This window comes from Stenella coeruleoalba, assembly GCF_951394435.1.
Source record: "Stenella coeruleoalba genome assembly, chromosome: 4".
Lineage (NCBI taxonomy): Eukaryota > Metazoa > Chordata > Mammalia > Artiodactyla > Delphinidae > Stenella > Stenella coeruleoalba.
In genome coordinates, this window is record NC_137149.1 from 44,287,234 (window position 1) to 44,303,889 (window position 16,656).

General features: G+C 43.8%; 1 long non-coding RNA gene across 1 annotated transcript in view; it reads right to left on the reverse strand.

Annotated features, from left to right (window-relative positions):
* Nucleotides 1–588: 588 nt before the first annotated feature.
* The window catches only part of LOC307185365, a 116,094-nt gene continuing 100,026 nt past the window's right edge, over nt 589–16,656 (reverse strand). The window contains exon 4 of the long non-coding RNA XR_013828022.1: nt 589–2,568. This is a non-coding gene — a long non-coding RNA (uncharacterized lncRNA). The remainder of the gene's footprint in view (nt 2,569–16,656) is intronic.

Here is a 16,656-nt window from a genome sequence, read left to right on the forward strand (position 1 = left end):
AAATCAACTGTATTTCAATTAAAAATTTTTAAAAAAGAACTGGCATAGGGACTTGCCTGGTGGCACAGTAGTTAAGAATCTGCCTGCCAATGCAGGCGACATGGGTTTGAGCCCTGGTCCGGGAAGATTCCACATGCTGGGGAGCAACTAAGCCCATGAACCACAACTACTGAGCCCACGTGCCACAACTACAGAAGCCCGTGCACCTAGAGCCCATGCTCCACAACAAAAGAAGCCACTGCAATGAGAAGCCCACGCACCGCAATGAAGAGTAACCCCCCGGCTCCCCGCAACTAGAGAAAGCCCACGCACAGCAACGAAGACCCAACGCAGCCAAAAATAAATAAATAAATTTTTTTTTTTTTTAAAAAACTGGCATTTGGGCTTCCCTGGTGGCGCAGTGGTTGAGAGTCTGCCTGCCGATGCAGGGGACGCGGGTTCGTGCCCCGGTCCGGGAAGATCCCACGTGCCGCGGAGCGGCTGGGCCCGTGAGCCATGGCCGCTGAGCCTGCGCGTCCGGAGCCTGTGCTCCGCAACGGGAGAGGCCACAGCAGTGAGAGGCCCGCGTACCGCAAAAAAAAAAAAAAAACTGGCATTTATCAAAGTCTCGTAAGTCCTCAGCCGCTTTTGTTTTTTTAAACTTTATTCACAGATAATGTGTTAAAGAATGACATTCATTTTTAATTTTTTATTTTTGGCTGCGTTGGGTCCTCGTTGCTGCGCGTGGGCTTTCTTTTTAGTTGCGGTGAGCGGGGGCTACTCTTCATTGCCGTGCACGGGCCTCTCACCGTGGTGGCCTCTCTCGTCCTGGAGCACCAGCTCTAGGTGTGCAGGCTCTAGAGCGCAGGCTCAGCAGTTGTGGCGCATGGGCCCAGCTGCTCTGCAGCATGTGGAGTCTTCGCGAACCAGGGCTCAAACCCGTGACCCCTGAATTGGCAGGCGGACTCCCAACCACTGCGCCACCAGGGAAGCCCCACTCAGCCACTTTTTTTTTTTTTTTTTTTGCGGTACGAGGGCCTCTCACTGTTGTGGCCTCTCCCGTTTCAGAGCACAGGCTCCGGACGCACAGGCTCAGCGGCCATGGCTCACGGGCCTAGCCACTCCGCGGCATGTGGGATCTTCCCAGACCGGGGCACGAACCCGCGTCCCCTGCATCGGCAGGCGGACTCTCAACCACTGCGCCACCAGGGAAGCCCTCAACCACTTTTTATACACTATTTAATCTTCTCAATCACCCTCTTAGGAAAGTATTATTATCCCCATTTTACAGATGAGGACACTGAGACTCTAAGAGATTAAGTCGACAGCTAAATAAGTGGCTTGACCTAGAATTTAAACGCAGGCCCAACCAACTTCCAGCTTGGGCATACGCCTCAGGCGAAGATGGTTTAGTCAAACACCACAGGGGGCTTTATTCTACAAAGCAAGATGGTGCTTGAACAAGGAGAAACCACGCAGATCCTGGGGTCAACTTCTTCTCAACAGCTTCTTCCCCAGGCCTCACAACCCACAGAGCTGGCTTCTGTAGCCTCCAGGATTTGGAGGAGGGAAAGAAAGTGAAAAAACAAACAAAGCTTTCCCTTTCCAGTTGAATAGAAATCGAAGCTTTTGCATTGCTCCCTAACAGCAAAACTACAAAAGGATATTGTAGGAGGCAAAGAAGGGCACCCGTGGTCTATAAATATTGAACTTTTGTTGCAGGGACGTGCAGGATGAGGAAACACTTGGCTACTTCTCCACTGGTGGAGCAGGGTTGCCATACACCCCTTGGGGCCTTCATTTTGTTGTCAGTGACTGTTTCTGTAACTATTAAGAGACGAAAGTGGGTATAAACAGAATTAACAGTAATTTATGATCTGAAAAGAGACAGCAGGAGTTTGAAATCTGTCTCCATTAGGATACTCTCCCTGCACTCCACTGGAACCCCAAGCCACGGGATCCAGTAGGAAAAGGGTGTCTATCCAGCGGTCCTAGCAGGAGAGATGCTTTTCCTTATGCCCAAAGGTCAAGGTTCAGCCACCTTTCCAGAGGGATCTGGCCTGTGCTGAGCACGCTGCTGGGACCCTATCTCCAGTGTGGGGAGATACTGTGCTTTTTAGATTTTTGTTTTATTTATTTCTTGTTCAATGATCCCCCCCTGATTTCTACAGGGCCCTCCAAGCCTGCCCCTCTTACACCTCAAACATTGGCAAAGCCCACCAGGAAAACTGACAAGAGAGATACTCATCAGCTCTTCAATTGGAAATTTTCTATGCGGTTACCTTTGATAAATCCCGATTCTCTGAGACAAAGGTTTATTCCACCATCTAAGGCAAGTTTTATGCCCTTCAGTTTCACTTTGCCAAACCTACTTTTCAAGTCAAGGAATTGCAAGGCCACAATATGTAGCAACTTCAGTTGGAGTGAAAAGGAAAGCCAATTGAGTCCCAGTATTATTGTTTCTTTTCTTTCTCCTTTCTTTTGGTATGGGCATTGGGATGCCCTGGCCCGGCTTAGGACACAGTCTCTGGCACGGGCTTACAGTCCACTCAACATTAATGTGATCACGCCTTCGGATAAATCTTGGGCCTAAAGGAAGAGACAAAAAGAAAATTTCATAAACCACCCCAAATCTGTTAGCTGAAGTGCCACATGTTTCAGTCCTTCACCAGCCAGTCTCAGATCGCTAGCGACCCCAAGTGGCCAACTTCAAATGATGGTAATTTTTTTCTGCAGAAAAGAAACATAAGGTTTTTTTCCTCCCAAATCCTCATAGAATTTAAAAACTGCGGAGCTGGAAGATCCATTAATGTCATCTGACCCAACCACCTCTTTTTATAGGAAGGAGGGGTCCAGGGAGGTAAAGAGGGGCTCCAAAAGTCACACAGCATGTTAAGGTCAAGTTGGGAAGCAGTATAAGGAAAGGTTGGAAGAGATTCTATGGGACCGGATTTTAGTTCCTTAATGGAAGGGAAAAAAGTTCTTTTCCCCCAGGCCACAAAAGAAATATTGCTATTACAAAAGAACTGCCACGGTGAGGGTGCGTGTTCTAACAGATCCGAAGTTCCATTAGGTACACGCCAAATGCACACATTTCTTTTTTCCTTTTCTATGTCTAAACTGACCAGGGCACCTTAAATTAATCATGTCAAGTGTGGTGCCAGCCTGGGAGAGAAGGAAGAAGTCAGAATTTGGCAAACGTGGATTAGATGCTTATTCCCAAAGCCTGAGCCTCAAGTAAAGAAAAAGTTGGCGTTTGGTTTCCATCCTTATAACAGCACAGCTGAATGAGCACTATCATTCCGCCCTTAGAAATGAGCTAATGGAAGCTCAGGGAAATTAACTAGCTTGCGCAAGGTCAGTCACTACTACAGTGCAAAGCCAACTGTCTGCATGACCCTCCTATGAATGCCTCGATTTATCCATCCATCAGACGGGATAATAAAGCCTGCCTATAGAACCAGAAAATGCTAATGTTAGAAACGCTCCTCAGAGGAGCCCCCTTCCAAACAAAGTGGACCCCTACAATATATATAAAACAGACAAAAATGATTAGTGTCTGTTTATGATAAAGTCCGTCGAAGACAACATGTGTGCTGTTTTAACGAACACCAGGATATCCAACAGTCTCTAAAACAAAACCTGGAACCTCTAAGGTTTCACTCCAGGTCAAATCTCCACTCTTCCCCGCTGTGTCATCTCTCCCTTGAGGGTCTCATGTGGTCTCCTCCTGCCATCAGAGGGCTGGACCCCTGGCATGACACCCCCTGCTCTTGGCAGCTCTGTCCCAAGTACGCACAGAAGTGCCTTTGCTGTCGGCCCTGAGCACCATGGAGACAGTCTGGAATTTTCCCAGCGTTGTTCCTACAATTACTGCAGGAGAATAGAAGGTGAATGAACACAGAGGGTGAGAGAAACCTAAAATCTGTCTGATTTACAAAGCATGAAATTCTCATCCAAATTTTGCCAGAAGTGGTTCTCTCCAGACCTAGCAATTCCTGCTCTGTTCCAGGAAGGGTCTTAAGATAGAAACACTCCAGGTAAATTGTTACAGTCCTGAAAAGTAATGTGACAACATGCTTCAAGGTCTGTGAAAGATATTCTACCCTTTGGCTCAGTAATTCCACTTCTAGCAATGCACCTTAATGAAATAAACAGTGCAGACAGTAATTTATACACGAAGATTACCATCACTAATTTATTCTAATTACTTAAAAAATGGAAGCAAATTATACAATAGAGCTTATGACGTAACCAGAAGATGAAAGATTATGTAACCATCAAAAATGACGTTTTCAAGATAATTTTAATGACACTAAATGGAGAAAAAAGCAGTTTAAATGGCATTAAATGAAAAAAAGCAGGGTGCAAAACTGGTACATGTCATGTCAAATATTTTAAACCAAAATAAGAGAAGTGTGAGTGTAGAAAAAAATAAGAAGAAACCTGCCAAAATGTTCATGACCAAATGGTAAGACTGACCAAATGGTAAGATTAACATTGATTTCTTTCCTACTTATTATTTTTATTTAGCTTTACTATGAGGTTGCATTAATTTACAATCTGAAAATAAAATAGTCTTTTTTAAAGATATTGACTCTGCAGCACCCAAAGCTGATGCCCTTTCTCAGGCCACGTCCTCCTTCCTTCTGCTCTGCCCTCACCTTGCTCCTCCAACTCAGTGCTTTGTCCTCTACCCGCCTCACTTCTGCCATCCTTTCTGCTTGTCTAGCTGAGAGATCACATTCATGACCCAGCCAATGATGTGACCCTTCAAGAGACCCCTCGGAGTCATATTTGTCAAGATTCATGTGCCCCTTCTCAATTCTTTACCATTCAATAGAGCAACCCAGTGAGACCTACATACTGAGCATTTTAGAATGCTCTTTTCCTTCCTCCTGGTTGAAAGGCAGGGTTTTTATAAATTTGGAATTCATTCGACTAATATTTATTGAGTGTCCAAGCCCTGTTCTAGCAGGTCCCTACCCTCAAGGAACTGGCATTCTGGTGGGGGTGACAGATAATAAATAATCATACAAATAAGAAGAATATCAGCTGTGATCACGCCACACTAGGAGGGCCTAGGCGGCTGCTGAGATGATTACGCTTCAGATCTGTGATGGCAAAGACAAAAGGGAATATCCAGATGCACTCTGATGATGAGCTGGTTGGAAAAGTCCAACTTCTCCAGGGCTCGTGCACTGGTGGTAAATGTTAGAAGAGGCCAAGGATTCTCGAGAAGAAAGCTGTGGGAGACTTGGAAAGGCGGACATGCCCACACTGGGCAGGGCCAGCTGACTCCCACTTCCTGATAACCGCCCCCCCGCCCTCCCCCGTCAAGTGATGTGGGTTAGGAGAGAGACACCCGAAGAGGCTCGTAAAGGGATTTTTGAGACTTAAATATCCCTGCCCAAGAGAGACTCCTGTAAATGGGCTGTAGGTGACCTGTTGCTTACTTCTTGTGTGACTTACAGTTTTTTACCAGAAGAATAATAAAAGCCTTAAAACCACTAGTAGTCATAAAGGTTTTATCTTTATAAAGTTTCATCAGTGAATACCTTAGAGTCAGTTGAATGTACAATAGATTTAGGAGACTTGAGGCAGGGTGCACTGAGAATCTAAACTATAAAGAAGAGAAAACCTCAGACTCACCTCTGCTTTCCCAACACAACATTGCGCGCACGTGCACACACACACACACACTCACTCACACCCATCCTCCCTTCCTGGGTCACCTATGGGGTCACTTGAGCATGCATTCAGAAAAATCTCCTACTTTTCTATAACTTCCGTAACACTTCTTTCGAGACGTAAGGGATTTCAACAGGGCAGAAAGCTGTCATTAAATCACCAGAAGACTCACTAAGCACCAAACAGAGCGGAAAATATTTGAAGCTGATTGTAACAGATTAAGGCAAAGGGGTCTGTCTTTGAACAGGAAATCAGGGGACCTAAGGGGGGTGTTGGGGGAAGGGAGAGAGCAGACATAAATCAAGGAAACAGCATATACCCCACTGCTCTTGGGTCCATGTAAAATTTTTAGAGAAAACTCTAGAAAATCAAAGTGCCGATCTAGCTCCAAATACATCCCCAATGTCCACTTCCAACTCCCAAGAAGCAGGAAGATGAAGTGCAATAAAGCATCTTCCAGCTTTCCTAAAACTCTTTTAAATGAAAATGAACCCCTTGGACTATGCTGCCCACTAATCTGGCCTCCAGCACTTCCTTTCTCTAATTATTTAAACCAAATAGCAAACTGGCACTTAAGCAGATGCTCCCTTGTTCCCTGAATGTTCAGTGTAGGCTTTGTTTCTCCAAGTGTATTAATGGGCCTCAGAGGCTGAAGCCATAGCTGGTGCTCTCACTGAGCCCAGGGCTACTAAGGTGTTCAATATGTGTTTACTGATGGACTCAAACCGAACCTCAAAAATGTGAGGGTCTATAGATACATATTCCCTGTTAATAAAATGCATATAAGCGGCCAGACTGTGGAGAGAAAGGGTTTATGAGCCATTGGTAATCATCATAACGGTAAATAAATACCTCTTTACGATTTACAAAGCACTTTCATGAACTTTATCTCTTAACTCCCATGACAGACATGTGAAATACGTATTGAGGTTAATTCTCCAGTCCCAGCACCTTTCTGAGACTATAACCAGATGGACTAATTACTCAGTTCATAAAAGAGTATGCCCACTCTAACCCCAGGAATCCCAGATCAAGATGCGTTGGCAGAAGCATACAGCAGTGAGCTTTCCTTGCAAGCCCTCAAAAAGACAGAGTCTGTAAATAGAGCTGCAATGAACATTTTGGGACATGACTCTTTTTGAATTATGGTTTTCTCAGGGTATATGCCCAGTAGTGGGATTGCTGGGTTGTATGGTAATTCTATTTTTAGTTTTTTAAGGAACCTCCATACTGTTCTCCATAGTGGCTGTACCAATTTACATTCCCACCAACAGTGCAAGAGGGTTCCCTTTTCTCCACACCCTCTCCAGCATTTATTGTTTCTAGATTTTTTGATGACGTCCATTCTGACCGGTGTGAGATGATATCTCATTGTAGTTTTGATTTGCATTTCTCTAATGATTAATGATGTTGAGCATTCTTTCATGTGTTTGTTGGCAATCTGTATATCTTCTTTGGAGAAATGTCTATTTAGGTCTTCTGCCCATTTTTGGATTGGGTTGTTTGTTTTTTGGTTATTGAGCTACATGAGCTGCTTATAAATTTTGGAGATTAATCCTTTGTCAGTTGCTTCATTTGCAAATATTTCAGCTCTATTTACAATAGCCAGGACATGGAAGCAACCTAAGTGTCCATCAACAGATGAATGGATAAAGAAGATGTGGCACATATATACAATGGAATATTACTCAGCCATAAAAATAAACGAAATTGAGCTATTTGTAATGAGGTGAATAGACCTAGAGTCTGTCATACAGAGTGAAGTAAGTCAGAAAGAGAAAGACAAATACCGTATGCTAACACATATATATGGAATCTACGAAAAGAAAAAAAGAAAAAAAAGGTCATGAAGAACCTAGGGGTAAGACGGAAATAAAGACACAGACCTACTAGAGAATGGACTTGAGGATATGGGGAGGGGGAAGGCGAAGCTGTGACAAAGCGAGAGAGTGGCATGGACATATATACACTACCAAACATAAGGTAGATAGCTAGTGGGAAGTAGCCGCATAGCACAGGGAGATCAGCTTGGTGCTCTGTGACCGCCTGGAGGGGTGGGATAGGGAGGGTGGGAGGGAGGGAGACGCAAGAGGGAAGAGATATGGGAACATATGTATAACTGATTCACGCTGTTATACAGCAGAAACTAACACACCATTGTAAAGCAATTATACTCTAATAAAGACGTTAAAAAAAAAAAGAAAGAGTCTGGACAACAGCAGCTATAAACAGCAAAGTAAATTCACTGGGGAAGAGAAACTGTGGACTTATTTTTCATATTCCTGCCATTAATTGATTCATTTTGTGTTCATGGGAATTTTTATTTTGTGTTTTTAATATAAATTTTTGAATAGTTTAACCCCTGCCCCACAAATATCTGACACTAAAAAAAAAAAAAAACCTACTAAAATGAGCTGGGGAAAGAAAAGCTAGAAAATGGTTTATGCATCAAACTATTTCAGCTTTGCTTACTTTATTTTGACAACAAAACCATAGTGTGAACCAAGAAACTCATTAATAAACCTGTTCTTACAATGTTTCTAGACCAATTTTTCAATTTTAAAGGCTCTGAAAAGTGAGTTCAGGATTGTACAGTTCTCCAAAATTTTCAGACTTTTCATGTTATAATGTCTATAATTTATTTTAAAGTGCATCAGTATAGGAAGTGTAGTGTGTGTGCACGCGCACAAGGGTGCGAGCATGTGCATGTGTCTAAATTAGTTTTAATCTACCCCATAGGGTAGGTTAGTTAACATTTGAAGAACCCTTATCAGAAATATACACCCCAGGAGTATTAATTAACATTTGAAAGATCCTAATTAGAAGTCCCAACTCCAGGAGCTCCATGACAATCACTTCAAATATCAAATTCCCAATCTAAAATATAGGGTTCATTCATTCAGCATAAGGAATATTTGAAATAATTTCAAATATTGTTGAAATGAATAGTGTTCAAACATGCAGATTGGTTTGAAATACCACACAGGTATCTCCACTACAGCATAAGTGGAGTATAAAAATCTAAGGAGCCCAACGGTCTGCTTCAGTGGGAAACCCTGGCTTGGTCTCATTTTAATACTATGTTATACTTGATAGAGAACTCTGTTCCCTCAGCCAACTGGAAAGCTGGCTAATCTTACCTCTAGATGGACTATTGCTACAACTGCCTGCAGTAAACCTTTCTTGCAAGGTGCTTTCAAGCGTTATCAAAGGGTAGAGAACTAGAACTTCACCAAGATGACAAGATCATAGCTATGACTGCTGTGGGCCCTGCTTGCTAATAAATGTCTGCACCGCAGCAGAATTCATTGTAACTTCATGGTAACATCACCTGATAACAAGGTCACGGGGGAAGGGACCATGGCTCTCACCTACCTACGATCCTTGGAGGCAACCAATATCCGCCAAAGCAACATGACAATTACAAACTGACAGGACAGTTTGCAACAGCTCAGCTTGAACTAATACTACTGGAATATGTCAGGAGTAGAATAATGTTTATGCCCCTGTACCTGCATTCAGCCCATAGGAAAAGGCACTTCATCCTCCCTTCTATGGGGAACTTTGGGGAAGGCATTTCCCTCTCTCTCTCTCTCTCCCTCTCTCTCTCTCTCTCTCTCTCTCTCTCTCTCTCTTTCTCTCTCTCTCTCTCTCTCTCTCTCTCTCACACACACACACACACACACACACACACACACACACACACACACACACACACACACACACACACACCATGCAGGTCTCAGATTCAGATTCAAGCCTAAATTATGGTATCCAATCCATCTTTCACCGGGTAACGAAAGGTGGATTCTTGGGAGCCTGCCTGAACATCACTTAATAAAACAGTCCTCCATTCATCACTGGCTATTGATCCCTAGGTGTATATTCCACTGGTTGGAAACAGAGAAGAGGAAAGATGTGTGCTCCCTGAATCACTATCAGAATACTCTGCGCCCATCAAAATTATTTTTTCTAACAATATTTAATAACATGATAAAATATTTACAACGTAATTGTTAGTGGAAAAAAAGCTTAGTGTTCAAGAGGATATGTAGTATGGTTTCATTTTTGTTTTATAAATGAAGGATAATAAAAGAAAATATCCCCCAAACGTGTATCTGCTCATCTCAGAGAGATGACCCTGCTGAAGGTTTCTATTTTCAATCATTATACTTTCAAAATGCTTTGCAATGAACAAAAGCATTTATAACCAGTTAAAAAATGTTACTGTAACAATTTAAATATTTACTCTTTCCAGGGTGGGCTCTATATCACTGATGTTCAACAGGAATATAATGCAAGCCACATATGTAATTTTTAATTTTAAAAGTACGAAGAAACAGGGCTTCCCTGGTGGTGCAGTGGTTGAGAGTCCGCCTGCCGATGCAGGGGACATGGGTTCGTGCCCCGGTGTTGGAAGATCCCACATGCCACGGAGCGGCTGGGCCCGTGAGCCATGGCCGCTGAGCCTGCGCGTCCGGAGCCTGTGCTCCGCAACGGGAGAGGCCACAGCAGTGAGAGGCCCGCGTACCGCAAAAAAAAAAAAAAGTACAAAGAAACAAGTAAAATTAATTTAAATAATATATTTTATATAACCCAATATACCAAAATACTATCATTTGAATGTGAACTCAATGTAAAATTATTAGTGAGATATTTTATATTCTCTCCTTTGTACTAAATCTTCAAATAATTTAGGGTATATTTTACACTTAGAGCACTAGCTGTATTTCAGACTGGCCACATTTTAAGGTCTCAATAGCCACATGTGGCCAGTGGCTGCTGAAATGGACAGCATAGCTCTGTACACTAGCAACAGAAGAATCAACATTGAGATCTCTCCTAATGTGCTTTAGACCTTGACATTCTCACATAGTCATATTTTAAAGTTGGGACTGCAAAGGTCCCTGTTTAGAAAGTAAATATTCATCCTTTACACCTCATTTGCTCACTGAGCCATCATCATTGGTAAGGCACTTGGCTGGTGGCTGAAGATGATGAGGTGAAAGAAAGGGATTCTTGCCCCTCTGGTAGCCCACCGTCCAGTGGGAGAGATGAACCCAGACAGATGATTACAACAGCACCTCGCAGATGTGATGATTATACATCCCAGGTATAGATGAGTACAACGGCACACAGATGAGTACAACAGCTCGGATAGAGCGCAGATTCCTGCAGGAGGGACAACTGAGCTGTCCCTGAAGATGAATGGAGTCTTGGCAGAGGCAACAGAATGAGCAGCAGACACAGATGCTGAAAGGGTCAGGCTTCTCTCTGGGAACAGGATGAGGTCAAGGGTGTGTGGGTCCAGGCTGCCCTGGGAATTGCTGTGGGAGCTGGGAGCAGAGAGGGGGCAGAGGCCACGGGGTGGAGAATAAACAGGAGACACGGGATTAGATTCATGTTCTAGAAAGACTATTTTGACAGCTATATGAAGGGTGAATTGGAGCCAAAGAGAGACTGGCAACGTGAGGACTGATTAGGAAAAGACAACCACACCCATGGGGAAGGGGGTGGTGCCTGGCCACACAGGTGGCCGCAGGGAATGGACACAGTGAACAGAGGTAAAATTAACAAAACTTAGCAAGCAACAGGGGGTGGGGTATGAGGGAGATGGAAGAAGGTTCCAGGAAAGGTTGACTCCTACTGTCTGAGTTTGGCTGAGCAGGTGGACAGTCATGACCGTAAAGAGTGGAAGCCCAGCCTGCCACACCCACCAGCCCGAAGAAGAGGCTCGAGCTTGGATCTCTCTCTATAACCAGCTCAGATGCCCTGTCAGGGCCGGGGTCCCACCCTGACCCCTTGCCTTGACTTGGAAATCCCCTGGGGCCTAACCTGCCTCACCAGCCCCTGCCCTAGTGCCCCTGTCTGGACAGAGCCACAGCTGCCCACCTGCCCATCTGCCTTCTTGAATTTTCTCTCCTACTAGGAGGCAAGGGGAAGGGAATCATTTACAGTCATTCCTCTTAAATTTTTTTTCCTCTCAAATTTAATATGAGACTGATTAGAAAAAGTCACTCAGCAACACCAAAACACTCATATTTTCTTTCTAGTGCCAAAACCATATTTCCAGCCAATGTAATTTCTTATATTAACTACGAACATCCAGCATACACCAAAAAAACCTTAGAACTGTTATTCACATTTTTAGAACACTTTTAGTTTCTAGGGCACTTCACTGGTTTCCCATTTGCTTTTTTTTTTTTTTATTTTAAAGCCTTAAAACAATACAAGTTTATTATCTTACAGTTCCAGAGGTCAGAAGCCTAAAGTGGATCCCAACCCCTGCTCGTGACACGCCAGGCTCTTTCCGACCTGACTCGCTCGCTGCCCCTCCCTCACCGCTCCCGTCTTACACCCTGCTTTCCAATCAGACCCGCAGCTCCTGGATTGCATCACACCCTGTCTGTCACCTCCGTCTGCCCCTCTGCATGTGCTATACCTTCTGCCTGGAAAGCCTTCCCCCACCTCCTTCACCTTGTTCATCTCTTTTTTGCCTTAGCTTCCACCTGGAACACTTCCAAGCCCATGCCAGCCCCACCCCAGGCTGCGTTAGCCTCGTCCCTTGGGATCCTTAGCAAGTTGTCCACACCCTCCCCAGGCCTCCCCACACTGGATTAGAAGGGCCTGCCTGTGTCTCTGCCTGCCTCCTGCTCATGAGACTGAGTAGCTTGTGGGCACATCCTGTGTCTTATGCATCCTCTTTTCTGGGTTGAACAGTGGCCTCCAAAAGATATGTCCAAGTCCTAACCCCTGTATCTGTGAGCGGCCTTATTTGGAAATGGGGTCTTTGCAGATGTAATTAAGGCTCTCTAAAGGAGATCATCCTGGATTTGAGTGGGCCCTAAATTAAATGACTGGTGTCCTTATGAGAAGAGGAGAGTCCACACAGAGATGCACAGAGAGAAGGCCATGTAATGAGGGAGCAGAAATTGAAGTGACGTGTCTACAAACCAAGGAACGCTGAAGGTGGCTGGGAACTACCAAGGGGTAGGAAAAGACAAGGAAGGATTCTCCCTCAGAGTCTGCAGACGGAGCAGGCCCTGCCAACACCCTATTTTCAGAATTCTGGCCTCCAGAATAGTGAGAGGATAAATTTTTGCTGTGTTAAGCTACCACATGTGTGGCGATTAATTACAGCAGTTCTAGAAAACAAATACAAGGGATAAAGGTGACATAGGATACGAATGCACATATGATGCCTATATGCTAAGCAAAAAAAAAAAAAAAAAAAAAATTGCCTGCTTATACTACTGTTCGATTCGGGAAATCCCCATCAATGCCTAACCTGCTTCACTTTCTCTGCTGGGTGAATCATCCATGAGGGTAAAGTAAGCCTCTTACTAAAACAAGCAGGTTCATTTTCTTGACTTGACTGCTCTGTTTCTCCCACTGCCCCCCCACTAGGTTACAGTCCACTCCCCACGGTGGAGTCAGGTCAGGTACTGTGGCCCTGTATAGCCCCTGCACCTATGATAGCTCTCCCCCCAGCCCCAGTCTTCCACCACTGGCTCGCCTTCCAACACCAAGTACTGTAGGTTCCTCCTCTCGGCCACATGCTCTCCCAGGGCAAGTTCCAAGATCACCCCACCCCAGCCCTGAACTTCCCACTCTCCCAGGTACATATTCCATGCATCATGGACTCCAGAAAACAGAATCTATGAGTGTGTAATGAGCAAACACGTTTTCCACAGCTATCAATACACTGATAATGATGGTAATTGCTAATTTAGAGCAGCATTAATTAAAGAAGGAGGATCATTTCTTGTCTACCTACAACACATTTTCAGGTTCGAAATCTCAAAATCATACAAGGTATCCTTAAGAATGCCGTTGGTCCTCAAGATGTTTTCTTATTTACTTAAACTGAGATTTGGGAGTTACCTGAATAAGTATGAAGATATGCTGGCCTCCACAAATGGTATCTTTTGTGATACATGGTTTAAAAAGTCAATATCTAATCCCACCATAATTTATTTGCTAATTGCATGCCACAGATAATATTCCTACTCTTTAACTCAGCCAGCACTCCCACTCCCCCCAAAAAATAAATTCCAAGAATGCAGGGAAGGCAAACCAAGCGACGGGTCCATGTTCCTGGAATGCCACAGGAGCTTTTTATCACTAGGAATATGCCTATATGAAAATAAGATCCACACCCAGAAGCAAGATTAGCAGTTCTTTCCATGATGCAGGAAAGGCACTGTTGAGAACTCCAGGGTTTATTTTTGTAATTTTGACACAATTCAGTAATTTTCCAGAAGGTCAGAGGGCCGGCAGCAGTTGGTTGGTTTCCTCTGATACACAATAGTAACATCTTTCCTGGCGGGTCCTCCCACCCTGGTTCAGGGCCCGGTTATCCTCCCTCCTGCTATTGCCAATGCCTCCTGCCCACTCCCTTCCCACAGCCTCTCAATCCATCCCCCCAAGATGCTAGAGCATCTTTCCAAAATCCACATTTAAAGAGGTCATGACCTCTTCAAAACCTGCTTCTCACTATTGCCTTCGGGATAAAATGTGAACTGCTTGGCAGGGCGTCCAAGGGTCCTGCTCACCCTCAGTCACCACAGCCTCGACTTTACTCTAGCAGCAGGTGCACCTGAGCTCAGACCACAACCACGTCACTTGAATTTCCGGATCATTTCTCTCATTGCCAGTTTATAGCATCTCCTACATTAAGAGATTGTTTTGCTGTTTGTCATGCATAGAGCACTCTATTTCATTTACATTTGAAAGCTGCAGTCTCCGTCCTTGCAAATTTGGTTATTATTTAAACTATTTATTTACTTTCATTTGTTTTATTTTTATTGGTTTTAAAATCCTGAAAAGACTAAAAAACATAACAAGCTCCTTAAAAGTAAGCAAAAGCATAAAAAAAAGATAGGTGTGCTAACGGTCTTGTAGTTGGTGGAGAATGTTCTTGTTCTGAGAGACGCTTGCTGGAATATTAGGCTGTGACACAGCATCTGTAACTTTTTCTCGAATGATTCAGTTAAAGAAAAATGTGAATGTGAGAGGGTAAAATTTTTTCCATTGAATTTTAGGCAAACTTGTCACAGGACAAATGGACCCCAAATTAGCTGACTCTGGGAGAAGCTGCTGCACCCGTCAGCCTTCCGAGTCCTTATTCTGCTCCCTCTCGCTCAGTAAGTCTCTGAGATACCTGGTCAGATAACCGCTTGACCTTCCACTGGCTCCTCCGTGCCCTCCCCTGCTGACTTGATCCCCCTCCTTTACAATAATATTCTGTCACCAACTGTCTTCATTCCTACAATTATTGCGTTTGGGGCTGCAGTCAGCTTCCCAGGAGGAATCTGAGAGCTCCTAGGGCCTAGCATCAGGCACACAAAAGGGATTCAAACACCTTTTCCTACAAAGAATCAGTGAAGAAACAAGGAAACGAGTGGAAAGATACCATCTATTTTGTACAGAACTATATTCTTTTACTCACTAGGGCACTTGGAAAAATGAGGTAATAAGAAATGAACTGGGTCTAGAAGAGCTAACACTTAGGGAGCCTGAGGATTTGAGTTTATAAGTAAGAGAAATGGGCTCTGGCAGCAGAGTTTGCTGCTATGCTGGGTCAAGAACCATCCCAGCAGACAGCAGTGGGGACAAGCTCTCTGGATGCAGGGGGTATCGACACTGGGAGCTGAGGAAAGGCCCCTGGGAGCACCAGTCACAGTGCTGTTCTCAGACTTGTTGGAATGTGCTGGCTTCAGCCCAATCCATCCCCGGTGGTTGGTTAAGCATCCCTTGAGCTGACGGCTTCTAGTCTTTTTTAAGTACAGCTGATTTACAATATTGTGTTAGTTTCACAGTAAAGTGATTCAGTTACACGTATATTTTTTCAGATTCTTTTCCATTATAGGTTATTACAAGATATTGAATATAGTTCCCTGTGCTATATGGTAAATCCGTGCTGCTTATCTATTTCATGTATAGTAGTGTGTATCTGTTAGTCCCATACTCCTAATTTATCCCTTGCCCCTTCCCTTTCCTCTTTGGTAATATCTAAAAAATAATACAAATGAATCTATATACGAAACAGAAACAGACTCACAGGCATAGGAAACAAACTCTAGTCTTTTCCTTCTCTGTGGATTCACTGCTTTCCATGGGGCACTCCTCAGAGCGGTTCTCAAAGCCAAGTACGCATCCCCATGTTACAGCAGACCCACAAAAAAGAACAGGGCTTTCACAGCCAAGAATGCTCACAGCCCTGAAATGAGAGATGGTGCAGAAATGAAAATCTCCAGTGAAGCCTGAGTGAGGACATTTTACAGCTACCTCACCTCAGACTATCGCATCACCTAGTACCTTGTTTGACACCATCTTTACACCCATCACACCTTTTAATAAATCTTTTCTCAGTTGTTGAACCTCAACATAGTATAATTCAAACCACCTTCAGTCTTAAATGGGTCTTCAAAAAGCATTTCCAAATTCCACAATATCTTTCTTATTGGATAATCTATCAATGTATATATCACCTGCCATGTCTTCAGAATCGATATCTTCAAACTCTTCAAATATTTTTTTAAATGTAAGGTTTGGGTAATTGGATCATAATCTGGATTCCTACCGACCCCTTCTCACAACCACCTTCATGGAGGGAAGGCAGAGAGGAGTGAAAACACAACCCTTGCAGACACACCAGACTATAGGTAATAAGTACCCATCCTGTCTCTAAACTTGATTCCTCAACTCTAAGGAAGTAACAGCAATTGTGCCAACCTCAAAAGACTGCCCTGGGTAGTCAAATGATATAACAAATGCTGGGTGCTGAGCCCAGAGCATGTAGCAATAGATAGTCAAAGATGCCAGTCTTCTTCCCCATTCTAACAATAGCAAAGTCTGGTATTTACTGAGCGCTTACTACATGTTTCATATATAGTAATTCATTAGTCTTCACAGCAATCCCATGAAATGGGTTTTATTTTTATAGATGAAACTTGAGATAAAAGGAGTTGAAAGTGTCAAACC